This window comes from Mustela nivalis, assembly GCF_964662115.1.
Source record: "Mustela nivalis genome assembly, chromosome: 15".
NCBI classification, from domain to species: Eukaryota; Metazoa; Chordata; class Mammalia; order Carnivora; family Mustelidae; genus Mustela; species Mustela nivalis.
The window spans coordinates 59,499,043-59,526,808 of NC_139034.1; the positions used below are offsets into that span (position 1 = coordinate 59,499,043).

At 37.6% G+C, this 27,766-nt stretch overlaps 1 protein-coding gene across 23 annotated transcripts in view; it reads left to right on the forward strand.

Moving 5' to 3' along the window:
* The window catches only part of SCEL (sciellin), a 329,124-nt gene that overhangs the window by 141,670 nt on the left and 159,688 nt on the right, over nucleotides 1–27,766 (forward strand). For all 23 annotated transcript variants that reach the window (XM_082701429.1, XM_082701418.1, XM_082701430.1 and 20 more), the window contains one exon: nucleotides 22,381–22,520. The gene's annotated coding sequence lies outside the window, so the exon portion shown is untranslated. The remainder of the gene's footprint in view (nucleotides 1–22,380; nucleotides 22,521–27,766) is intronic.

Here is a 27,766-nt window from a genome sequence, read left to right on the forward strand (position 1 = left end):
TTATATTATTTTTTTAATTAATTTTTTATTTTTTGTAAACATATATTTTTATCCCCAGGGGTACAGGTCTGTGAATCACCAGGTTTACACACTTCACAGCACTCACCCAAGCACATACCCTCCCCAATGTCCATAATCCCACCCCCTTCTCCCAAACCCCCTCCCCCCAGCAACCCTCAGTTTCTTTTGTGAGATTAAGAGTCACTTATGGTTTGTCTCCCTCCCAATCCCATCTTGTTTCATTGATTCTTCTCGTACCCACTTAAGCCCCCATGTTGCATCACCACTTCCTCATATCAGGGAGATCATATGATAGTTGTCTTTCTCTGCTTGACTTATTTCGCTAAGCATGATACGCTCTAGTTCCATCCATGTTGTCGCAAATGGCAAGATTTCATTTCTTTTGATGGCTGCATAGTATTCCATTGTGTATATATACCACATCCTCTTGATCCATTCATCTATTGATGGACATCTAGGTTCTTTCCATAGTTTGGCTATTGTGGACATTGCTGCTATAAACATTCGGGTGCACGTGCCCCTTTGGATCATTACGTTTGTATCTTTAGGGTAAATACCCAATAGTGCAATTGCTGGGTCATAGGGCAGTTCTATTTTCAACATTTTGAGGAACCTCCATGTTGTTTTCCAGAGTGGCTGCAAGCTGGTGCAGCCACTCTGAAACTGTATATTTTAATATTGGAACGCTCTTTGAATTTTCTGTTGCCATTTTTCTTAGTTTGGATTAGGTGAGTCACTAGAAAAACAAATAGCTAAATCCAGACTCTAAAGAACATGAGATTGTTTTTTCCCTTTCAGATATGCATGTACACAAACATACGTTCTGTGTTAAGTGGGAACTTAGGGGCAGCCTGATTCATAGCAAGAGACACAGGATTTCTAGTGGAATTAACAGCTCTCTGAACTTCTCTGATTAACTGCAAATTATTATTGTAGTGAAAGTTTCTTAAGAAGAGTTTATAAAAACTTAAATCGTAAAACTTCAATTCATATCACTTAGACACATGCACTCCAAAAATTAAGGTATTAAAACCAATATTCCTTTCTTGACCAATGAAAAGGCCAATTAAAAGCCCTTTTTGCTGTAATAGTCTGATCATGACGCTGAATAAATGTGTCTTTAAAAAAAAAAACCCTTTTTGCCTTGATTATAGCTCCTCTATAGTGGGCCTTTTAAGACTGCTATTTGTATTAATTTTAATAAGGATCATGGAACTATTTTCAGTTTCAGACATAAAAGGGAAAGAGAATTTTTCAATTCAGCTTGAAACTCCTCAGGTTAGAACATGGGTTTCCTTAGTGAGACATGTTTAAACAGTGAACAAAATGTACAACTCTAATGCATTTATAAATATAGACAGATCTCAATATCTGTTGTAGCCCCTTTTAATCTTCATTTTTTTTTTTTTTTAAATAAGTAGGCTCCATGACTTAGTTGGGGCTAAACTCAAGACCCTGAGATCAAATATCGCATGCTCTACTGAATGAGCCAGGCAGGCGCCCCCTTCATCTTTTCTTTTGTTCTGGAGTTTGTCATTCATTAAGCTAAAGCAACTAAGCAGAAAAGAATTCCTATGATGGAAAAGAGAACTTGCACTTTCGCTAGCTCTGAGGGTGATTCACTCTTTGTGTGAGCAGTGTATATGAATATGGGCAGGTTCTGTTCTCTCCATTGGTAAAAAAGGTGCAAGGACAGGTCTGTCAGAAGAACCTTTGTAAGCATTAGTGAAATACATAGCAATGTGTTTGGAAGAACGCTAATCCTAGCATTAGGACTGCTAATGCCTACCAGTACTAGTTGAACCCTGCCTTATCAGAAACATTAATTTGTAGCACTTTTCTTTTTAAGAGATTTTATTTATTTATTTGACAGAGAGAGATCACAAGTAGGCAGAGAGGCAGACAGAAAGGAAGGGAAGCAGGCTCCCCACCGAGCAGAGAGTCTGATGCAGGGCTCGATCCCAGGATGCTGGGATCATGACCTGAGCCAAAAAAAGAGGCTTTAACCCACTGAGCCACCCAGGCACCCCTTGTAGCACTTTTAAAATGATGTGGTTTCCCAAGGCTTTTCTGGTTCACATTGGTTTTACTATTGCCTTTACTGTTAAGAATATGAAACCCTGGATTGGCTTCCAGGTGTAGCAGGAATAGATAATAGAGAATTTGTGTCATCTAGAAACAGTATTGAGTGGTAATGAAAGGATTAAGGACTTTAGAAACATGACTTTGAATCACAGCTTTGCATCTAACTGTATGAGGTTGGGCAAGTTGTTAAACTTTTCAGTCTTTGTTTTCTTCTTTTGCAATAGCCCCTGCCTCCAATGTTTATTGTAAGGATTAAATTAGATAATTCATGTAAAGTGTTTAGCATAGTGCCTGGTACAAGTTCAGTTCTTGGTAAGTGACAGCATTCTCTATTGGTGGCATGTGATCCTGAAGAATCATTCTAGGTCTGAAATTCCCTTCATATAGGTTGATTTATAAATCCTAGCAATAGCTACAATAAAATAAAACTCTGGAGATTTTTGAATTTGTGGGAAGCAGAACATATTGCCAAGAGAAATTATCAAAGCACCCTTAATATGCCCTAAATTATTTTCAGTGAACTGGACTAGATGTATATTATAAATAAGAATAATAATGAGAATGCTTATAAAATAATATTAATGTTTTCTGTTTGTTCAATGCAAACTTTATTAACTAGGCACTTTATGTATCATTTTAAGTACTTTTAACAATGGCACAAATTGCAAATCAAACCCACAATGAGGTATCACCTTACACCTGTCAAAACGGCTAGAATCAAAAAGAGAAGAAAAAAAATTGTTGATGAGGATCTCAAGGAAAAAGAAACCCTTCTGTACTGTTGCTGGGAATGCAGATTGTTGCACTCACTGTAGAAAACAGTATGGAGTTTCCTCAAAAATTAAAAATGGAATTACCATATGATCTGGCAATTCCACTACTGGGTATTTGCCCAAAGAAAACAAAAGTACTAATTAAAAAGATACGTGCACCCCTATATTCATTGCAGCATTATTTACAATAGCCAAGATACGGAAGCAATCCAAATGTCCATCAGTAGATCAATGGATAAGGAAGATATGGTGTATATACACAATGAAATATGACTCATCCATAAAAAGAATAAAATCTTGCCATTTGCAACAGTATGGATGGCCCTAGAGGATATAATACTAAGTGAAATAAGTTAGAGAAGGACAAATACCATATGATCTCACTTATATGTGGAATTGAAGAAACGAAATACAACTCTTACAAAAGAGGTAAGTGAAAAAACAGACTCCTACATACAGAGAACAAATGGTGGTTGACAAAGGGGAGGTCCTTGGAGAGATGGATGAACAGATGAAGAGATTAAGAGTGTACTTACAATGAGCATGGAGTAACAGAGAGAATTGATGAATCATTGTATTGTATACCTGAAACTAACATAATATTGAATATTAATTATACCTCAATAAAAATAAAAAGTATACAATTTTAAGTACTTATAACGTGGCACAAATTAGGAATCAATTTTTGTATTTTATAGATAAAGCAAGTCTCAGTATCTCTTTATAGATAAAGAGTCTTAGAGAGATAAAGAAACTTCTCAAAGATGGCACAGCTAGGAAACAGAAGCTCTGGGATTCAAAACTAGGTTTGTTTTATTTCAGAGACTTTGCTCTTTCTGATACACCTGCTGATGTTCAGAGACTATGCCGAGTGGTCTACTAAATTTATCCTTCCATGTATGCAGTGAAAGTCAGTAGGTGGTTTTGTCTCCTTAGTGAATATCAAATATTTTGCTGCCAATTTCACAGCCTGTAGAGAATCCTACATTCTCTTCTTTGCTAGAACCCAGAATCTCTTTAGCTGATTAAATTATTTCCATTGATGTGGATTTCAATTCAATCTAATAGCAACAAGGCACTGTCTTGACAAAGGATGTGCTGTTGTTAGGGTTTTTTTCTGAGAGGCAATTCTTTCATAACTTTTCAGTCAGATGAAGCTGAGAATAGCATTATTAACATCTGTCCGGTCTAGGGCAAAGAGAAATTCTAATGGTTTTCCATCTAGTGGAATTTTTCATGAAATTTACAAAATGATTTTTTTATTTTTTAAAATTTATTTTATTTTTTTTTAAAGATTTTATTTATTTATTTGACAGACAGAGATCACAAGTAGGCAGAGAGGCAGGCAGAGAGAGAGAGAGAGAGAGAGAGAGAGAGAGAGAAGAGGAAGCAGGCTCCCTGCTGAGCAGAGAGCCTGAGGCAGGGCTTGATCCCAGAACCCTGAGATCATGACCTGAGCTGAAGGCAGAAGCTTCAGAGCCACTGCCAGGCACCCCCAAAATGATTTTTTAAAAAAAAGAATCAGTTCAGTATTAGGAGAACAAATCAGTGTTACAAAGAACAAAGATGAATGACATAGATAGCTAGGAGGAAGAGACAGGGCTATAACCTAATAATAAAGTTAAAGGTACCAGGAGAGAAAAATGCGTGCAATATAGTAGAGGAACCAAGGGGAGGAATGATCTGGTTCTTATATGGGAATCCAGGAACTTCTTCAAAGAACTGAAAATCATTTAACTGAGTACTGATTGGCTATGTGCTTTCAAATGATAAAGGAGAGGAATGGACTGTGAAGGGAAGTTAAAGCTCATATGGCAAAGTAAAGTGTCAGGCAACTTGGCGATAGATCAATAGAAATAATCCAAGAGGAACATAGAACAGAAAATAAGCAAAATTGATATAGGTAGACCTATACCCAAACATATCAGCAATTACCTCAAAAGTTAATGAACTAAACCTGCTTTGCCTAATATGACAGCCACTACCATATGTAGCTATTTAAATTTAAATTAATTAAAATAAAATATAATTACAAAATCAGTTTCTCAGTTACACTGGCCACATTTCAAGTGTTTGATAGCTACATGTGAATAGTGGCTTTCATACTGGATGGTTCAGATGCGGGATATTTCTTTCATTGCAGAAAGTTCTACTAGACAATTGTGGACACAGGAAAGGTCAAATGGATTTAAAAAAAAGAAGCCAGATGCAATTATATGTTGTCTGCAAGGGATACATTTTAAATATAAGGATATAGAAAGATATACCATACAAATGTTATGTAAAACAGACTTCAAGACAAAGAGTATTATTAGAGATAAAAAGGAATATTTCATTTATTCTTCCTCAGCTTGACTTATTTCGCTAAGCATGATACGCTCTAGTTCCATCCATGCTGTCGCAAATGGCAAGATTTCATTTCTTTTGATGGCTGCATAGTATTCCATTGTGTATATATACCACATCTTCTTGATCCATTCATCTGTTGATGGACATCTGGGTTCTTTCCATAGTTTGGCTATTGTGGACATTGCTGCTATAAACCATAAGTGACTCTTAATCTCACAAAAGAAACTGAGGGTTGCTGGGGGGAGGGGGGTTGGGGAGAAGGGGATGGGATTATGGACATTGGGGAGGGTATGTGCTTTGGTGAGTGCTGTGAAGTGTGTAAACCTGGTGATCCACAGACCTGTACCCCTGGGGATAAAAATATATGTTTATAAAAAATAAAAAATTAAAAAAAGGAATATTTCATAATTAGAAAAGAATCACTTCAATAGGAAACCCTAGCAATTATAGATATTTATACCCCTGTGTAGTTTTTTCTCTGACCCTGACTAATTTTCCGATGTTCTGACACCAAGTCAGTGTCCTACAATTTAGTTCAACTGAATTCTGATACTACCTGGACAGAGTTAAGGGCTGAATCCCACAATCCTGTAGTCACTTCAGATACCTGTCACAAATGGGGTCCCCAGGAGATCTACACGCCTGCCATACTGACTACAGGTATGCGGTTTGTACAAACTTCACTCAGATTCAATAAAATGAATCATGGTACTCAAGAAAGCACTTCACAATTATGGTTTATGACACAGGCTACCATTCAGGAAAGACAAGTAGAAGCAATGTCTAGGACAAGATATAGGTGGAAGTTGTCCAAAGCTTCCATGCCCTCTCTGGGCATGTCACCCTCCCAGCACCTCGATATGTTCACCAACCTGGATGTTCCCCAAACCCAGTTTTTTTTAAAGAGATTTTTAATGAAAATTTTATTTTGGGGGTGCCTGGATAGCTCAGGCAGTTAAGCTTCTGCCTCTGGTTCAGGTCATGATTTCAGGGTCCTGGGATCGAGCCCCACATTGGGCTCCCTTCTCAGTAGGGAACCTGCTTCTCCCTCTCCCTCTCCCTCATGCTCTCCCTCTCACTCTCTCTCTCTTTCAAATGAATAAATAAAATCTTTATAAAATTCATTATGTAAGCACGGTTGATTAGATTATTAGCCATTGGTGATTGATCTGTTCTCTAGCTCCTCTCTCTGTCTAATCACTTGTTTGCTTTTCTGGTGGTCAGCCCCAATTCTGAAGCTATCTAGGTCCCTCCCACATGTCTCTCATAAGCATACGAAAGATGGTGAATTCCAGATGTTTTAGGAGTTCTGTGCAGGAACCAGAGTTAAAGATCAAATATTCCTATTCTACTATACCACCATGACTCATCATAAGACCTCCAAACACGTGAAGAAAAATCAATAGAATTAAAGGGAGAAACAGACAATTCCACAATCATATCTGGAGATTTCAGTACTTCTCTCTCACTAATTGAGAAACAACTAGACAAAGGAGTCAGTAAAGACATAGATGATGTGAACACCACCACCAACCATCAGAACATAACTGATATTTATAGAATGCTACACCCAACAGCTACCAACTATGTATTCTTTAAAAATGTATTTGATAATATTGGTAGGCTATAAAACAAGCCTTGATAAATCTGAAAGGATTAAAACTGTATGAAGTATCTTTTCATAACCCACAACAATAAACAGGAAATTGAAAACCTCAAATTTTGGAATTAAACAACTTTTAAATAAGTTGCAGATCAGAGAAGTAATAAGATAAATTAGAAAACATTTTAAACTGATAACAAAATGACAACAGATCACAATTTGTGGGATGCAGGAAAAGCAGCTTTTAGAAATTTAATCTTTAGATATTTATTTTAGGAAAGAAGGTCCAAAAATCAATGTTCTATGGTTCCATCTTAAGAAGGTTGAAAATGAAATGTAAAGTAAGGTGAAAATAAATGGAAAGAAATTATAATAGAAATCAGTGAAATTAAAGAAAAACAACAGAGAAATTTAACAAAGCCAAGGCTCAGAGGGGAAGAAGTTAAGTGGCCTGGAGATGCCAATATGAGGATGACTGAGCTGAGGGGTAGGTCATGTGGTCATGTGAAGGGTTTTACCGCCGCTGTTATTTTACTGTAGTGTTTTGAGACACGTATTATTTTTTTAACAGCATTTTGAAATTTAAAATTTGTGTATAATCTTTTTTTTTTTTTTAAAGATTTTATTTATTTATCAGAGAGAGAGAGAGGGAGAGCGAGCAAGCACAGACAGACAGAATGGCAGGCAGAGGCAGAGGGAGAGGCAGGCTCCCTGCCCAGCAAGGAGCCCGATATGGGACTCGATCCCAGGACGCTGGGATCATGACCTGAGCCAAAGGCAGCTGCTTAACCAACTGAGCCACACAGGCGTCCCAAAATTTGTGTATAATATTATCTTGCTCAAAATAAAGTAAATGCCTGCCACTTTTCTATGCCTCCCAATTTTCTCTTTTTGCTGTTTAGCACTGTTGGCAAGAACTTCTTCCCGATTTCTCACTGCCATTATCTTTGCTGGTTCACATCAGTATATAGATGCATGTAGATTCCATTCAAGATGTAGTGCCCGGGGTACCTGGGTGGCTCAGTCCATTAAGTATCTGGGTCTGACTTCAGCTTAGGGCATGATCTTAGGGTCCTGGGATCATGCTCTGCATTCAGCCAGGATTCTTCTTCTCCCTTTCCCTCTCTCTCTGCCCCCTCCCACTGCTCCTACACACACACTTGCTCTCTTGCAAATAAATAAAATCTTTAAAAAAAAAAAAAGATATAGTGCCAGCAGAGCTGGATTTTGTCTTAATATAGCGTCTGCAGGAAAGTATTGTCTGGAAGAGAGGGGCTACATGTTCTTGCTTCCATTTAATATGCTGTTGAAATGTGCAAATGCTGTGTACTTTTGTAAGAATATAAGTTACAATTTGGATTATGGAAAATGACAATTTGATTACTGAATATTTAGTGTTAGTTTCTGTTGGAATTTGGATACTTTAGTTTCTTAAGTGATGGTCATAAGACTCAGTAAAAGTTTGTATAGGTTGGGGCACTTGGTTGGCTCGGGTTAAGCATCTGACTCTTGATTTCTGCTCAAGAATAGGAATACTTGATCTTGAGATCAAGCCCTCTGTTGGCCTCTCTGCTGGATGTGGAGCCTGCTTAAGATTCTCTGTCCCTCTCCCTTGGAACCCCTCCCCCCCCCCTTACTCCTGGTAGCTTACGCACCTCTTTCAAAAAAAGCTTTGAGGGGTGCCTGGGTGGCTCAGTGGGTTAAAGTCTCTGCTTTCGGGGCACCTGGGTGGCTCAGTGGGTTAAAGCCTCTGCCTTCGGCTCAGGTCAGGATCCCAGAGTCCTGGAATCGAGCCCCACATCAGACTCTCTGCTCAGCAGGGAGCCTGTTTCCACCTCTCTCTCTGTCTACCTCTGCCTACTTGTGATCTCTCTCTCTCTCTGTCAAATAAATAAATAAAATATTAAAAAAAAAAAAAAAAGCCTCTGCTTTCGGCTCAGGTCATGATCCCAGGGTACTGGGATCAAGCCCCGTATCGGGCTCTCTGCTCAGCAGGAGCCTGTTTCCTCCTCTCTCTCTGCCTGCCTCTCTGCCTACTTGTGATCTGTCTGTCAAATAAATAAATCTTTTTAAAAAAGCTTTGAATAGCTTATGCATAAGCAATTGCCTTTAATTATGTTATTTGACCATAAGATACTTTTGCTTCATTGTGTCTTTTCTTCCTCCCTCCCTCCCTCCTCTCTTTCTCTCTCTCACTCCTTTCTTTCTTTCTTTTTTTCTTTTTCTTTAAAAGTCAAATAAGAAACAAACACTCCTCCCCCAAAGTATTTAAAGGAGATTTGTGACCTCTGCTGAAAAGTAGAAAATACAGAACTTTGTTACCTAAAAATTTGTGATATATATGGATTTAGCTATGCCGTAGGACTAATACTATCCTCTGAAGCTAACTACAGTCAATAAAAAAGCCTCATCTAAGATGATTTTTTGTTCAGTCCACAAATACCAGCATTATCTAAGGGCTCTGCTTTGTAGAGGTGCATGGAGAGGGTCGAAAGAGTACATCTTTGAGTCAGACAGATGTGGTTTCAAATACTAGCTGTGCCACCTAGTATTTCTCTAATCTTGATTGTGTCCCTTGAGGGTTTTGAATGTCAATATTTTTAGTGCCTACTTCACAAGGTTACAATGTGCTTTAGAAGAAATAATGCATGTAAAGTGCTGGCACATAGAGGTCCTCTGTGTTCTTCCTTCCTTGACCTGTAATACAATAAACTTGAGTGACAGGTAGTGCTTGCATTTTCAGAGAGCCAGTGTGACAGACTGGAGGGAGAAGGCTATTCAAGCACAGAACAAGCCTTACTCTCCTTTGCCATTCATTGGCCATCTGACTTGAGGCTGATTACTTAACTTCTTTGAGTTTCTGTTTCCCCTTGTATGAGAAGATTTCCCTTGTATGAGAAAAGAAAAAGAAGATTGTATCTGTAGACATGTGATGGCTAAATGAGTTATATAAACATTTAGCACAGTGCCTGGCATAAGTAATGATTGATTAAGAGTAGCTTCAAAAAAAGGAAAAAAAAAGAGGAGCTTCAGTTCTATCATTTTTGTGCTATTATTTTTTTTTTATTATTATTATTAAGATTTTCTTTCAAGGCACCTTCGATTTTCACTGTGTCCTAATGATCAAAACCCTTAGGGGGTGCCTGGCTGGCTCAGTCCGTAGAGTGTGTGATGCCTGATCACGGGGACATGAGTTCAAGCCCCATGTTGAGTGTAGAGCCTACTTAAAAAAAAAAAAAAGAAAAAGAAAAAAGCTCTCAGGGTTACAGTCAGCAATATTAGAACTCAGATCAATTTCTCATTCAAATACTGGATATTTAATTTTATCTCTGTCTCTGTTTATGAGGGCTAGAAAAGCCAGTCTCACTGTTCCATAGCTGCAGAGCAAAAAGATGCCCCTGAGCTCATTGGAGGTTATTTTTCATAGCTCTAAGAACCTAATCGTTATGATTGATGACTGTTGTTTTAAGATTTTAAAAAAAGTCCCATCTGAAGAATTCATATCTCAGATTATTGATTTTTGTTGGACTTGCCTACTTTTCAGTGCAACGGAGTATATGATCAGGGAGGTAAAGAGCAATATTTATTTGATTAAAATTTCTTCAGCTTGATTTTCTTGTTGCTAGTGGCAACCAACAAAAGAATAGATCTAAAATGATAGGTAACAACCACAATGATTACAGTCTGTATTTTTATCGTTACCCAGTTGTGATTTTAAAGTATATTTTCTAGTGCTTGTAGTCATAAAAATGATTACTATATATGCCACCTTAGATATATTGACAAACCACCTACCCAAACAACCCTATTTCACTAATGAACCTCTTGCCAGGGCTTAGAGAGTCAGACTCAGGCCACATGTGTCATTGCTACAGTAATGGCTGTAAGGAAGATGATACTATTTACATTACAGAAATTATTTTCCAAAGTACATTTCCATTAACTGGTATGTTTTGGATCAGCATAACATTACGTGCTGCTGCAGCATTTATATAATTTGTATCATTTTGAAAATAGTATCACTTCTTAAAAACAAAACAAAACAATTGCATGTTATCTATTTAGAATTTGGTGATCCTGATATAAAATATACTGAAGTCTCCAAAGGCAACCGAAAATATACCCTTGGGAGATCTGTTCATAATCCAGTGAAATTCTATTATACTCCTTTCCAAGGACAAAAGATCTTTGTAAGCAGGAAAATAATATTAATTTTATAAAAGCATGACACACCTTTGGGATGTTTGTTGGATCTTCCAAAATTGAACCTCACATACAGGAAGAAAACACTAGAGCCGTTCATGACATAACATATTTCACTCTTCCTCCAATCATCTTGTTCAAGCATGTGATTTGATCTCTGCTTGTTATGATCCTATCTGTCTGATTCTTGAAGTGTCACGTTCACTTGAACAGGACTTCCAGAGGAGTGGCCATTATCAAACTTACAATAAGACTTCTGCTGGATGAGAAGCCTTTTTGTTGAAAATCTTGTATACTAAGTTGTATTTCTTGAGACCACGGAAAGGTCCCCCATCCCCTGCATGGTAATAGGCAGGACCCCTGAGGAGGAACACTTTAGCCTGCTAACAGTTACAGCGCAGTAGGGGATAAAGTTGGGGAGCAGAGCATTTTCTAATCAGCTGGGAATTAATGGAGCCCTCACTTCTGATGAGGGGTGACCCTTGGCAGGAAGACACGTCGCAGAAAGTACAATGTAGGGAGAGCCTCTCTGAGCTGAGCAAGTCAAGAGGGCAAGGGAGGAAGCCAAGAAGTGGTGTGAGAGGATCGGAAACATTTGGTCTACTTCAAAAAATTTCCTAACCCTGGCACTCAAGATCATTTCTAAAAAAAAAAAAAAAAAAAAAGTACTCTTAAAGAAAGTTTGATCTAGCCAAAGTCACAAGATACAAGTGACAGTTCCTCATTTGCCTTTCTCTAAATCTGTACAGTGATGCAACACTGCTTATCTTCTTGCCCAAATTTGCTGCATGCAATGAAGATCTTACCTTCCTGGCTCTAAGCTGGAGCTGGCTCTGAGTGAGTGTTGCCAGGGCGAATGTTGGAGTAATAAAGACGTGATGAGTAAGCCATCAATTTTAACTCTGCTTCCATTCTCCATGCTCACTCAAACTGGAATGGATTGGAGCCCTCCTTGTTTCTAGGGCTCACCAGGGGGAAACCATTTATTGAATTAGAAAACAGCTTTGTCTTTGGGAAGAATAATTTGGCTTCAGTCCTGATTATCAGGGCTTCCTCCTCTCACTAAGTATGTGCACTTCTGGAGCACTCCCTGTGGCACTGGTGGTGTCCTGTGCACATACCCAAGTCCTACTCCATGGAAGGCACATGAGAATATGCTCTCTGGCTTGGTTATTCCCATCTGTGATGTTCAATCCCATTCAGTCACATTTGTATTCATTAATTTGAAGCTCCTTCTATTTTCTTTTTGTGCTTGGGAGACCCCACACTCACTGTTTTGCCTGAATTTTCTCAACTTGTCCGCTTCTGACATTTCTCCTCTCAGTAGTTCATTTCTACAAAATCCCCCCAATTTTGAATTTTTGAGAAACCCTAGTGTTTTTGTGAACTTGCTGTGTTAGAATCCCTTTTCCTTCCCCCCTCCTTCCCTTTATTCCTTCTCCCTCCCTCCTTCCCACATTATCTTCCTGTAGGGATAAATCGTGCAGTAACTCTTTCAATGTGAAAATTGCAATATTTGGATCAGAGTTCTTGTTGGTGCTATAACCACAAATTTAGTGACTTAAAACAATATAATTTTATTATCTACATTTCTGGAGGTCAGAAGGCTGGAATGGTCCAGGAGAGGGCTATTCCTTGCCATTTCTGCCTTCTACAGTATGCCTGCATTCCTTCTGTGGGGGCCTCTTCCCTGGTCAAAGAGAGCAGCGGCCAATCAAGTCTTGCACGCTCATGACTCTGGCTTCACTTCCCTCCTCATAGCTCCTTCTCTGACTCTTACACTCTTGACTCCCTCTTTTCACTTATAAAAACCCGTATTACAAGGGTCCTTTACATTGGGCTCACCCTGATAATCCAGGATAATCTCCCCATCTCAAGGTCCTTGATTTAATAACATCTTCAGAATCCCTTTTGCCATGTAAAACAATGTATTCATAGATCCCAGGGATTAAGATGTGAATATATTGGGAGGAGGATGGGGAGAAGGTTATTATTCTACTTATTATAGACCTAATGGGCTCTTAAAAATAAGATTATTTATATAAAGCATCATGTCATCTGCAAAGAGAGAGTTTGCCTTCTTCATTGCCAATTTGCATACCTTTTATTTCTTTTTGTTGTCTGATTGCTGTTGCTAGGACTTCTAGTACTACGTTGAACACGAGCGGTGAGAGTAGGCATCCTTGTCGTGTTCCTGATCTCAAAGGGAAGGCTGTTGGCTTTTCCCCATTGAGGATGATATTCGCTGTGAGTTTATCATAGATAGGTTTTATGAAGTTGAGGATATCCCCCCATTTCTGTACTTTGAAGTATTTTAATCAGGAATGGATGCTGTATCTTGTCAAATGCTTTTTCTGCATCAATTGAGAGGACCATGTGCTTTTTCTCTCTTCTTTTATTGATTTGTTCTATCACATTGGTTGATTTGCAAATGTTGAACAACACTTGCATCCCATGGAAAAATCCCACCTGGTCATGGTGAATAATCTTTTTAATGTACTCTTGGATCCTATTAGCTAGGATCTTTTTGAGAATCTTAGCATCCATATTCATCAGGGATATTGGTCTGAAATTCTCCTTTTTGGTGGGGTCTTTGCCTGGATTGGGGATCAAGGTAATGCAGGCTTTGTTAAAAAAAAAAAGTCTGGAAGTTTTCCTTCTGTTTCTATTTTTTGAAACAGCTTCAAGAGAATAGGTATTATTTCTTCTGTGAATGTTTGGTAGAATTCTCCAGGGAATTCATCAGGTCCTGGGCTCTTGTTTTTTGGGAGTTTTTTGATCACTGCTTCAATCTCGTTACTAGATATTGGTCTATTCAGGTTGTCAATTTCTTCCTGATTCAGTTTTGGAAGTTTATTGGTTTCCAGGAATGCATTCATTTTATCTACATTGCTTAATTTATTGGCATATAACTATTGATAATAATTTCTGATGATTGTTTCTATCTTCTTGGTGTCACTTGTCATTTCTCCCTTCTCATTCATAATTTTACTAATTTGGGTCCTCTCTCTTTTCTTTTGGATTAGTTTGGCCAATGGCTTATTGATCTTATTGATTCTTTCAAAAAACCAGCTTCTAGTTTTGTTGATGTGTTCTACTATGTCTCTAGAGTCTGTCTCATCGATCTCTGCTCTAATCTTGATTATTTCCCTTTTTGTGTGTGGGGTTGGCTTAAACACCCCCAAACTACTAGAACTCATACAGGAATTATATAATGTGGCAGCATACAAAATCAATATACAGAAATCATTGTTTTCTTATACACTAACAATGAAAATATAGAAAGGGAAACTAGAGAATCCATTCCATTTACTATAGCACCAAGAACCATAAGACACCTGGGAATAAAACTGACCAAAGAGGTCAAGGATCTGTATTCAAGGAACTACAAAACACTTATGAAAGAAATTGAAGAAGACAAAAAAGATGGAAGACCATTCCATGCTCATGGATCAGAATAACAAACATTGTTAAAATGTCTATACTTCCTAAAGCAATCTATATTTTCAGTGCCATCCCAATAAAAATTCCACCGGTATTTTTCAAAGAGCTAAAATAATCCTAAAATTTGTATGGAACCAGAAGAGACTCTGAATTACTAAGGAAATGTTGAAAAAGAAAAACAAAATTGGAGGCATCACACTGGCTGATTTCAAGCTTTACTACAAAGCTGTGATCACCAAGACAGCATGGTACTGGCACAAAAATGGACACATAGAAGAGTGGAACAGAATAGAGTGCCCAAATAAGGATCGTCAACTCTATGGTCAAATAATCTTCAACAAAGCAGGAAAAAATGTACAGTGGAAAAAAGATAGTCTCTTCAATAAATGATGCTGGGAAAATTGGACATCTATGTGTAGAAGAATGAAACTTGACCATTCCCTTTTCACCATACACAAAGATAAACTCGAAATGGATAAAAGACCTCAACATGAGGCAGGAATCTATCAAAATCCTAGAGGAGAGCATAGGCAGTAACCTCTTTGACATCAGCCACAGCAACTTCTCTCAAGATATGTCTCCAAAGACAAAGGAAACAAAAGTGAAAAAGAACTTTTGGGACTTCATCAAGATCAAAAACTTTTGCATAGCAAAGGAAGCAGTCAACAAAATGAAGAGGCAACCCATGGAATGGGAAAAGATATTCGCAAATGACACTACAGACAAAGGGCTGATATTCAAGATCTATAAAGAACTCCTCAAACTCAACACACACAAAACAGATAATCACATCAAAAAATGGGCAGAAGACATGAACAGACACTTCTCCTATGAAGACATACAAATAGCTAACAGACACATGAAAAAATATTCATTATCATTAGCCATCAGGGAGATTCAAATCAAAACCACATTGAGATACCACCTTACACCAGTTAGATTGGCCAAAATTAACAAGACAGTAAACATGTATGTATGTTGGAGAGGATGTGGAGAAAGGGGAACCCTCTTACACTGTTGGTGGGAATGCAAGTTGGTGCAGCCACTTTGGAAAACAGTGTGGAGATTCCTTAAGAAATTAAAAATGGAGCTACCCTCTGACCCTGCAGTTGCACTGCTAGGTATTTACCCCAAAGATACAGATGTAGTGAAAAGAAGGGCCATCTGTACTTCAATGTTTATAGCAGCAATGGCCTCAGTCACCAAACAGTGGAAAGAACGCAGGTGACCTTCAACAGATGAATAGATAAAGAAGATACAATCCATATATACAATGGAGTGTTATATCTCCATCAGAAAGGATGAATACCCAACTTTTGTATCAACATGGATGGGACTGGAGGAGATTATGCTGAGTGAAATAAGTCAAGCAAAGAGAGTCAATTATCATATGGTTTCACTTATTTGTGGAACATAAGGAATAACATGGAGGACATTGGGAGATGGAGTGGAGAAGTGAGTTGGGGAAAACTGGAGGGGGAGACAAACCATGAAAGACTGTGGACTCTTCAGAAACAAACTGAGGGGTTTGGAGGGGAGGAGGTAGGGTGTTGGGTGAGCCTGGTGGTGGGTATTATGGAGGGCATGTATTGCATGGAGCACAGGGTATGGTGCATAAACAATGAATTTTGGAACACTGAAAAGAATAAAGTGAAAAAAAAAAAGGTTATTTATTGTTTTCTGGTTGAAATGTTAGCTGCATCTAACCTAGATTCCAAATCTCCAAATCTTGGCCCAAATGCTTGCTCATCTTCTCTGCCTTAAGTCCAGTAGAACAGTAGCAGATGTAATACTTTCATGAGTATATTCCATTATAGACCAGAGCGAATTCTTTATGTGTACAGGTAATACACATTTCAGTGAGCTGAAAATGAGCTTGTCTCTGCAAAATGTCATGTTATATTTTGGTACTTTTACAACTAGTTTCAAACACTCGATCATTTTAGTAATGGCACATTGGTACTATTTTGTGTGCCATTTTTGTCCTCATTTTTTTGTACTACATTTTCTTCTTTTTCCAAGAAAATTAGATGAAAACTCTGTAATATTTTCTTGGAAATACAAAGGTATAGCCTGTAATGACTGCGATGATGTAATTACCATTATTCTGTTGAAGTGAATTTTAGACCAGGATGATTTATAAGATATAGTAAAACATCAATAAACATCAATTAGTCTGCCAGTCCCTGTGTGTTCATGGGAATAAAATGTCACTCCTGTCCTTGAGGAATTCATAGTTTACTAGGAGAAAGAGATCATGCACAGAATAGAGAATTAACAAACTGTAGTAGCAAGACTCATACTAGAAAATTAAATAAGGTGATACAAATTTTGTTAGTGGAGGACACTCAGACCTTAAACATGCAAGCAAAGGTATTTCCTTGGAAACTGAAGGTAAATGTCACTTTCTGAAATTTGTATTTGAAACAAAGGAGGTTAGCGATTATAATACATGTTGAAATAAAATTTCTAATTTGAAATATTTTTATATTTGTTTTACACATTTCTTTTTGATATCATATTAAAAGATTTGACTATATTAATGAATAGGAAACAATGTACAGAACATTAAAATGGGTATTTCAGGGATTAGAAAAGAAAAGCAATTAAAATATGTATATTGATTGTTTGGATTTTTTTCCTAAAATTCCATTGAATGTCTATCCCCCAAAGGAATATGGAGAACATAGGTTTGTGGAGGAAGAGTAAGAAAACGATAGTTCTGGCTCCTGATGAATGGGGATGACAGGCAGATCTATAACATTAATTTAATACAAAAAAAATGTAAATGATTAAATCTTAGAGACACATACACAATTACCTATGGTAGTGTGGAGATAATTACATTAAGAATTAGTTGTTGAGGGACACCTCGATGGCTTAGTCATTACGCATCTGCCTTCAGTTCAGGTCATGATCCTGGGGTCCTGGGATCAAGCCCTGCATCGGGTTCCTTGCTCAGGGGGAAGCCTGCTTCTCCCTCTCCCACTCCCCTTGCTTGTATTCCCTCTCTCACTGTCTCTCTCTCTCTCTAATCCAAATAAATAAATAAAAGCTTTAAAAAAGGGCACCTGGGTGGCTCAGTGGGTTAAGCCGCTGCCTTCGGCTCAGGTCATGATCTCAGGGTCCTGGGATCGAGTCCCGCATCGGGCTCTCTGCTCAGCAGGGAGCCTGCTTCCCTCTCTCTCTCTCTCTCTGCCTACTTGTGATCTCTGTCTGTCAAATAAATAAATAAAATCTTAAAAAAAAAAAGCTTAAAAAAAAAAACCTAGTTGTTAGGAAAGATGAAAGATTAAGAGACAAAGAGTTATTCTTGAGTGATTGCCAAAATGCCCATTTTAAGAAAAAAATCTTCTTTAAACATATGTGGTACTTATGAACTCCTTTGATGTAGATTTAGTATATTCATTCAGTAAAGGATACAACTATATTTGTGACAGGACCATGTGATTATCTTCTCTTGCTTTTTTGTATCTATCTTGAGTTGACTTAGATTATAGCTTTGGAATAATCTTATTTGATCAGTGTAGAGTTGCATTTCCTATCTCAAGGGTTAGAAATTTACTCTGCATGTATGTGGCGGGAATTGGGTTGAGGTCACATTAAATATGGTTATAATGGCTAGGGGCCAGTTGGCTGGCACAAATGAAGATGACTAAGAACCATTATCTTGTGTCATGATATCTGCATCCACCTGCCACCCTTTGTCAAATGATGCTTTATCCCCCTTGGAACTGTGCTTGGTGGCTTGTGGAACAATAAAATTCAATAACAGTAATTCTAATCTTGTTGGTAGATGGCTAATCAGCCTTCAAGTCTATATGACACCAAAATAACTAACCCTGTTGCTGCTTTAATTGCTTGAATTTGTTATTTTGGCTACATAAAATCTTCAGAGTGAAAGTCATGTTGAAAATTAGCCGACAATACATGCCGAATAGAACTGTAAGGAAATTTTAGGTGACCTTTCATTTGGAAATAAAGACTGTTGAGATGAACTGAAGGGACCATCGGATACTACTATCCTATGGCTCTGAGGTCTGCTGGAGCCCTGGAGTGACATATAGAAGCAGGGAGAATAATGGACCAGCATCACTAGGTCTTTGACTATTTTAAACATGAACATTTGAATGACATGAACCCAGTAATATCAGATACCATTCCCTAGGGAGAGAGGTGGGCTAAGTCTTTTCAGTTTGGGTAACAGGTAAACTGAGTCAGAGATTCCAAAAGATTTTTAAAGATTTTAAAGATTTTTTTTCAAATTAAAATAAAAATACCAAAAGATTTTGTATCCTTAAAAACACGCTGTCATTTCCAAGTTAAGAAACAATTTTTGCTTTTAAAAAAATAGGCTTAGGGCGCCTGGGTGGCTCAGTCATTAAAGCATCCAACTCTTGATTTTGGCTGAGGGCATGATCTCAGGGTCCTGAGATGGAGCCCTACATGGGGCTCTGGTTCTGCTCAGGATTCTCTCTCTCCCTTTCTCTTTACCCCTCCCCCGGCTTGTGGGTATGCACGTGTTCTCTCTCTCTCACTAAATAAATAAATAAAATCTTTTTTAAAAAAGGCTTAAATAATAGCCTCAACTGTTTATTAAGTTGATCTCTTTCATTTCAGAAACTGATCTCCAAGGCAAGGTCCTCTATTGGATATTTTTTTGTTCCTCAGAGAATTAAAGGCTTGAAGGGCCCTAGAGCCAAGAGCATATGGCTGACACAAAGAGGGACCTGAGACCATTTGAAATTCCCACTTGTGAGACAGTGATTTGGGCCTCAACTGTCAAGATTAGTTGTCTGTTTACTTGAGTATTATTCAGTTTGCTCCTCCATCTGACTGGGTCCTCTATCTGTATGGCAGACCTAGAATAACTGTGAATCTGACCAGTGATTTATTATGGCCAGTCCATAAACTTGATGAGCGATAGGAGCGTGGGAATGCTGGGGCCTTTCCCATGTCTGGTGAGCTCTATGTTTTGCTGTAACTGAGTTCTGTGAACTCTGGCCTTATCACATGATCCTTCATAATACAGAGCTACCCTCAGACACCGAACTTTCCTTGGAAGTGATGATAGAGTCAAAATTGTGTGGAGCTTTTATGTGTGTGTGTGTGGTGTCAAAAATTTAGTGCACAATACTATCCATTGTTAAGGGAAGACAAGGCATGTTAGAGGCACAAATTGATGTTAATTTAGACATATTGCTTTAAGTGTTGTAAAACATTGATTCAAGCGTTTTGTAGAAATGTTGTTTTTGCTTAAAACACTTGGGGCAATTGACATGCTTCAGCAACCTTTGATTTTACATATCCTTCCTTTATTTTTGAATTTTATTTTTTATAACTTTTCTATTAAAAAATCAATTAATGTGTAGTGTATTATTAGTTTCAGAGGTAGAGTTCAGTAATTCATCAGTCTTATATAATACTCATGCTCATTACATCATTTGCCCTCCTTAATGTCCATCACCCAATGACCCCATCCCCCCCATTTCCCTCCGCTCCAGCAACTCTCATTTGTTTCCCATGATTTAAGAATGTCTCAGGTTTGTCTTCCTCTCTGATTTCATCTTATTTTTTTCCTCCTTTCCCCTATGTTCCTCTGGTTTGTTTCTTACATTCCACATATGAGTGAGATCATGGGATAAGTGTCCCCCCTTTTACCCAACTCTCCTGGTTGCTTGGCTCTGCATCCTTTCAGCACTTCTGTTCTAGAGTGAACCTCTGGGTGCAGGCCTTGATCTGGGTTTCCATATAAACAGCAATTAGATTGGAGTTTGGGTTTTATAAGATATACAATTTCTCCTTTTAATTTTATTGCATCGGAGAAATAAGGATAATATATACCTTGTGAATCTATGTTAATAATGATCATAAACATATGTAAAGTGCTCAGGAAACTAACTAGAATATATGTTCATCCAGGGAAATGTCTGTGGTTTTTCTTTGTTTCCCTTTAGTGTGGATATTCAAGAACTGTTGCCAAATAAGAGGCTGCTCAGATACAAACACAAGAGAACATGCTGAAACTGCCTTTAAAAATGCAAGCCAGCTGGCTGCTCTAGACAAACGCTTAGGAAGAAAGCCTTCTTCATCTCATTCATAAATGGGGAAATGGGATTGCCAGGCCTAACTGGCTTATTTATTTATTTTTGGTTTCTTTAAACAATGTATTCGTGAATAACTATGACCACATTAAGAAGAGGGTGCACTAGGAAAGCGAGGGGTGACCTTTCATGAAGTAGTGTTATAACCATCTCTATATATGGAAGAGTCTAGAGATGATTCCATGCAGGAAGCACTCTGGGTGGTGAGGCCTCTGGCAAGCAGGTGATAATCGGCGAGTATGTGTGTATGTACCAACTTGGCTGGTGTGTATGTGTATGGGTGTGTCTGTCTGTCTCACATGAATATATTCTGTATTATGGCTCTCTCCATATATACAGAGGAGAGCATGAAACAGTGTGGAAGTAGGCAACTATCAGTTTGTTCTTTGTGTTTATAGGACCTGCTTCTGCTCTTTGTTTGTTTGCTTATTCGTGTGTTTTGTTTTTTAGATTCCACATGAGTGAAGTCACAGGGTATTTGTCTTTCTGGTGGCGGGAGGATGGAAGGATGGGCAAAAATGGGGGAAGAGAAGTGGGCCTCCAGTTATGGAATGAATAAGTCATGGGAATAAAAGGCACAGCATAGAGAATATAGTCAATGATATTGTGGTAGCACTGTTACGGGCAGACATGGTGGCTACACTTGCGAGCACAGTGTAACATACAGAGAAGTTAATTACTGTGTTGTACACCTGAACAATTGTGTGTCAACTAGACTCAAAAAACAAGATGAAAAGGAAAAGAAAATAAAGAAAAACGTGAAAATAAATGTTGATTTTTGTCTATCTATCTATCTATCTATCTATCCATCATCAACATTTATTTTCATGCTCTTTACACTCGCCCCTGCATTGCAGGCTAGAAGCTTGAGAACCCTGTTTTCCAGACACCTTTGCTTTTGGTTCTGGCTATAATTTATACTCTGTCAATGAAATCATCTCATGTAAGATCCTGCAGGTAAAATACAGGCTCAATGAAACCATATATGAAAAAAATAAGAATTCCTTTGCAATTACAAATAATAACTTTCCTAATTTATTGGTTTTGTAAGTTTGGAATTCTGATTTGAGACCTTTTCCTCTTTAAAGCAAGAAGTAGATGTTCAGCTTTCACTGCAATGATTGAATCCTTTATTTGAAAAAAAAAAAAAAAAAGAGGGAATGCATTTTTTTCTTTTTGGCTGACTTTTAATGTGACATTGTTTGAGAGACTGAGCACAAAATTTTTAAACAGATGACAAGGCTGTCACCTTTGAGTGGTACAAATTTAGTAGCAATACTAGAGTTTTTATTATGATTTCTTTAAAGTATGAAACCCCAAAGTTATTCCTCTATGCCTTCATGATGAAATGACATAGAGTGGCAATGTTTAAGACAGTGATTGGGAGAAAGGCAAGTGTGAGGAAGGCAGTATAATTTTCATCTAAGGAAAGAGTGCTAGACTTGTGGAAAGGTAATTGTAGGTATTACTGAGCAGTGTGATGATCCTCCCCTACAAAAGTTCATCTCCAAGAAGCATTCCATCAGGCAAGCTATCAACTAGAACTGGCCTTTGATAAATACACCCACTTTAATAGCAGTCCCTGAGATGAAAAGGTTTGAATGCTTTCAAGGAATCACAAATTCATGGCACTGAATCTCTGCAGCCTGAAAATATGAAATGAAAACTCTAGTGTGCTGCCTTGAAAACCATCAAATTATAGTAGAATTCTACTTTTAGACATTAAAGGAAGACATACATAGGACATAGCATGTTACTAATGATTTTATCTTTTTCTTTATCCCTAAAATGATTTTAGGCAACTGGCTATGATATGAAAATAATGCTTCTTGGCCTGATGTAAAATGAGGAATTGCACAAGGTATCTTCCATACTACACCCTTTATGAGAAAATCGGGAGAGTCTGGCCTTCAGAATTTTATTACAAGGGACCATAAGGTAAAGTCTTAATAATAAGCCTCCTCATGTGGTGTTTAAGATAGACCTAACTTCATTCTAGAATCTACCCAATATTTGGAATGTTGTGATTCTGAAGCTTACAGGTACAGTGTTGTTGTAAACTTAATTCCCTAGAAAGTTGGGAGACAAGGGTTTATTCTCTGTTCTTATTACTAACTTGAATTTGGCAAATGCTTGTTACCTTTCAGTGCTGCAAATTTAGTAACAGCAGAAGAATGTCTTATTACAATGCTTATATTACATGAATTCTAAAACTAAGTTTGGTGATTTGAAGGGAAGATAGTTAGGAGGACAGTTTACTTTTCATCTAATGAAACATTTAACTTGCGAAAGGTAATCATAATATTACCAGTGGAGTTTCTTCGCTGACAAAATAGACTTCCTTTTGAAGAAAAGGATGTCAGTTTTATCCTCTTGGGAAATTTTTCGAGCCAATATTTTATGTGTTTAAAAAAAAAGAGTTTAGGCAATATAATTCCCAATAGCCAAAGTGTAGAAGTAACTGAAATGTCCATCAACAGATGAATGAAGGAGCAAATGTGACATATACATGAGTAGACTATTATTCAGCCTTAGAAAGGAAGGAAGTTCTGACCCGTGCTACAACATGAGTAAAACTTGAGGACAGTATGCTAAGTGAAAGAAGCCAATCACAAAAGGACAAATACTGTACGATTTCACTTATACAAAGTAACTGGAAGAATCCCATTATAGGAACAGAATGTAGAATGATGCCTGTCAAGGGTTGAAGGAGAGGGATGGGGGAGTTAGTGTTTAATGGGTACAGAGCATCAGTTTGGGAAGATGAAAAAATTCTGGAGATGGATAGTGGTGAAGGTAGGACAACAGTGTGAATATACTGAAATCTATAGCACTGTAAACTTAACAATGGTTAAAATGACAAATTTATGTTATGTCTGTTTTACCCCAATTAAAAAAAATAAACTTAAAAAGAAAGTTTAAAATGACTTCAACGGCCTCATGTTTATCCTTTTTCCTAATTTAAGAAGGAAATAAGTCCTGTGTCTCCAAAATACTGTGTCCTGGCTGCTTTAAGTCTGAATAAAATTATCACCAGTGCCTTTTGGCTCTTTTAAGATGTCTCATTTGGTAGGCCATCAGCTTTGAGACAAATCTTTGTGGCTTTGAATTCAGATAAAATAAAGTTACCTCTGAGTTGTATCTTGCATTTGTTTTACAATTATAAACATGGAAGGTAAATAAAGAAAAATAATATTACCATTTTGGAATATTGCCTTTTGGGAGATTATACACATGGCGGTTTATATTAAAGATGTGATATACCCTGTCTTCTTATTGAATGTATTTTAAAATGCACATTTTTGCATCAAGTTAAAGATGCTTATAAAATATTTTCTTATTTGTTAAAGGGAGCCCCACTTATTGATAAGCTTCTTGTTTCCCTATGAATATTTGACCAAATTCTTCTGTTCTTTTACCTTTTAATGGTGCTTAAAGTAAACAAATAATGCCCTGAAAAGTTGTTTATTTTTCTATCTGTTTTCTGCTATAACTCTCATAAATACCTTTATGTGTCAAAGTTTCATGCTAATAATACTAAAGTGAGAATAATGTTTCCACTTTTTAAAGTAAAGTTACAATGATATATCAAGTGTTTTAAAATTCAGATTCTCATCCAAAAACATAATATTTATTTTAGAATAGTACCTACTCCTTTCCCCCAGCAGGTGGGTGGTAAAAGATAAGAAGAAAGAGGACATCAAGCATCTATACATATAAGGCACCTTGAATTTTCCTCCTTAATAGTCCTGTTTTTAAATTTTTAAAAAGATTTTGTTTACTTATTTGACATACAGAGATCACAAGTAGGCAGAGAGGCAGGCAGAGAGAGAGGAGGAAGCAGGCTCCCTGTTGAGCAGAGAGCCCGATGCGGGGCTCGATCCCAGGACCCTGAGATCATGACCTGAGCCGAAGGCAGAGGCTTTAACCCACTGAGCCACCCAGGCACCCCTAGTCCTGTTTTTAATGATGAGCTTGTTATTACTTATGTTTGGCAGGAAATTTTCATAAATGCTTAGTTCTTCTATGGACAAAATAATTTAGAATAAAATAACCATCACAAGGAATAGCCAGTAACTTATATCATTGTCCTGAATTTAAAGGTGAAAGCATTTATAATCTAAGCACCAAGATACTTGGAAGTTCAAGAAAGTTATTAGCAGAGGAGCCCTTTATAAGTCATGAGTGTCTGCAGGGGCAGGAATGGGTGAGACAGAACTTGTAATGCTAAATACATCTTGGGCAGCAGTGCTCCTGGCTTTGGACAGGATTTGTTATAAGCTTTTCCTCCCAAATCTGTTGCAAAATGTAGTTTCAAGTGCTCCCAGATAGTTATGTCAGTGACAGTAAATTTCACAGTGGAAAGGCTGTCTGTTTGAGTCCACTCGGAGTCAGTTATTTCCCCATGAATGGTTCAAATTTATTTTGGGTCAGTCTGAGTAAATGTCGAGCGCTTTTTCACATGGTCAAAGTGAGCTCTTCTGTAGGCACCGCCTAGGAAAGTCGGACACCATGGCAAAGTTAGGACAGCTCCTCAGTCCTTTACAGGCAATTCTCAAATCCAAACTCCTCTGAAAACTCAGACTTTGTTTTCACAATTTCATTGATGATATTGTTGGAGCAGACCTGATGTGACTATTCAGAGTTTTAACTCATTCTACTTATTATAAATGTTTGTACATCAAGCTGTGTAAATATTAGTGTTTGATTACAAATCTTCCCTAGAGCCTATCAGGAGTGTCCCATAATGTGATATGTGCACAAAAATCAGAACATTTCTGAATTCCCAAATACCTCTGGCTGCAAGGGACTCAGAAAAGGGATCTGGGTCTATATACTACCATTCATATTTGCATTACTACTACTAAGTAATGATATTCTTTTCACAAAACAAGTATTTATTGTTTGCCCATTATGTCACTCACTGTGCCAGGAGTGGGATATACAATTATGGGGAAAACATACAATTCCTACTGTCTAGTTGGGGAAACAATCACATGTACAGCTATATAATTATAAAATATATCTCTATCTGTATATCTTTATGTCTTATATATTTAAATATATCAGATACAGTGTTATATGTAATATTGTCTACAGTATATTATATACATATTAAATATATGCTATGTATATAATTTTAGAATGATATAGATAGCCATATGTATGTTAGATATATGATATGTATGTTAGATATATGATATAGATAACCATATGTGTTAGATTGTATGAAAGAAAAAAATAGAGTTCAGGAAAAATGGGGGAGGGTCTAATAAAGGTTAATGAATCAGACAATATTTGAATGGAAACCTGAAGAGTTATTGGAGTAAACAGGTGAAGGGGATGTAGAGGAAACATGTAGAGGAAACAGGTTGTGCATAGGTATAGGCAAATGTGAAAGGCATAAAGAGACTATTTGCTTAGCACATGGCAAGGGTTAAGAGAATAAGATAAGATGCACTTTAGAAGCAGAAGAATCTAGATTATTTTGAATGGACCATGGGAAAGACAAATGTTATTCTATTTGCTGGGGAGTGATATAATCAAATTTAGTTTTTAAGTTATCATTCTAGGATATCATAGGAATTCTGAGAATGAATTGGAGTTGTACAAAATTGAAAGAAAATAAAAAGCATTTCAGATGAGAGATGATGGAGGAAAGATCAAAGTGAAGGAAGTGAAGATGAAGAGAAAGAGATGGAGTCAAAATTTAATTTGGAGAGAAGACAGGCAAGGCTTAGTAATGGATTGGCCACAAAAGTTAAGGGAGAGTCTTGCTGTTTTCTGAGTGAATGGAGGTGTCACTTGCCAAGACAAAGAAGACTGGAAGAGGTGGGTATATTTTGTGGGCTGGGATGAGGGGAGAGAAGAGTTCCATTTTAGACACATGAAGTTTGTGATGTTCAAGTGAACATCCACGTGGACACGTCAAGTAGACATTGGGATACACAGATCTGGAGCTGAGATATAAATTGGGGGGCTGTTAATTTGGGAGTTATAATACAGATGGACTTAAATCATAAGAATGGATGAGGATACTTAAAGAATGAAGACAGAGAAGAAGGTCAGAGGGTAACATTCAGGCTTGTTGGGGAATTTTAACATTTAAAAATCAGGCAGAAGTGGAAAAATCAACAATGTGGAATAAGAAGGAGTGACTAGACCGGTAGGAGAGGAACCTGGTGAGTGTGGTATCAAAAAATCCAGGAGAAAAGGGTTTTAAGAAGCAAGTGCTCAAGAATGTTGAATGCTGCAAAAAAAAGAAAAAAAAAAAAAAAAGGAGAGAAGGGGTCTGAGTGGCTCCTTGGTTTTGACAACAAGGGGTTAATTGTGGCCTTAGCAAAAGCAGTTTCTATAACTGGATTATGGTAGGTCAATCGGTGATGGGGTGGGGTGGGTTTTTCTCTTGTTTTTGTTTTTTCCAGAAGCTTAGTTGTGAAGGGGAACAGAGAAACAGAGATAAATAGAGATAGATACAAGGGCAAAGAGATTATTCAAAAGAAAGTCTGAACATAGATGGGGAATAGTGAGGGGATAGAAGATGCCGAGGGATCCAAGGAGTTGAGGCCACTGCTTACTCTGTGTCAGGGTACTAGGGTATTATACGTACATGAACCCACTTTAATCCTTACAACACCACTAGAAATAAGTATCACAGTTGTAACACCTGATTCCATTCCAAATGGCTAGGAAGTCCAGTGAGAATAGCTCCAGGCTTACTCATGTCTACTAGGAATATCTTCGAAGTTCAAAGGAAAGTGCCCATGTTTCTATCTTGCTCCCCTTGGTTGCCTCCAGTCCCTGCCAACTTTGCTCTGAACGGGGGCTCACAGAGTCCTTCTTCTCTTAGTCTATTTCTGTCTCATTTCCATGTCATCCTCTGCCCTCTCCCTCAGTCCTGACTTTTTGTCACTGTACTACTTTTACTTATTTTAGTAAGTTCTCTTTGAATTGGGAAGCATCCATAAAGTTCAACAAAGCATCCATAAAGTTCAACAAAAGGTAATATTGATCACTTCCTATAGCACATCTTGCTTGGATTTATTCACATAATTAAATGACTATTGTGTGCTAAATACTATACTATACAGTGGTGAACAAACAGATACGAGGCTTATATTCTAATGTGTTTGTATGTATGGAGGAGTGCAAATGCTTGGTGAGTGAACCAATAAATTATTTTA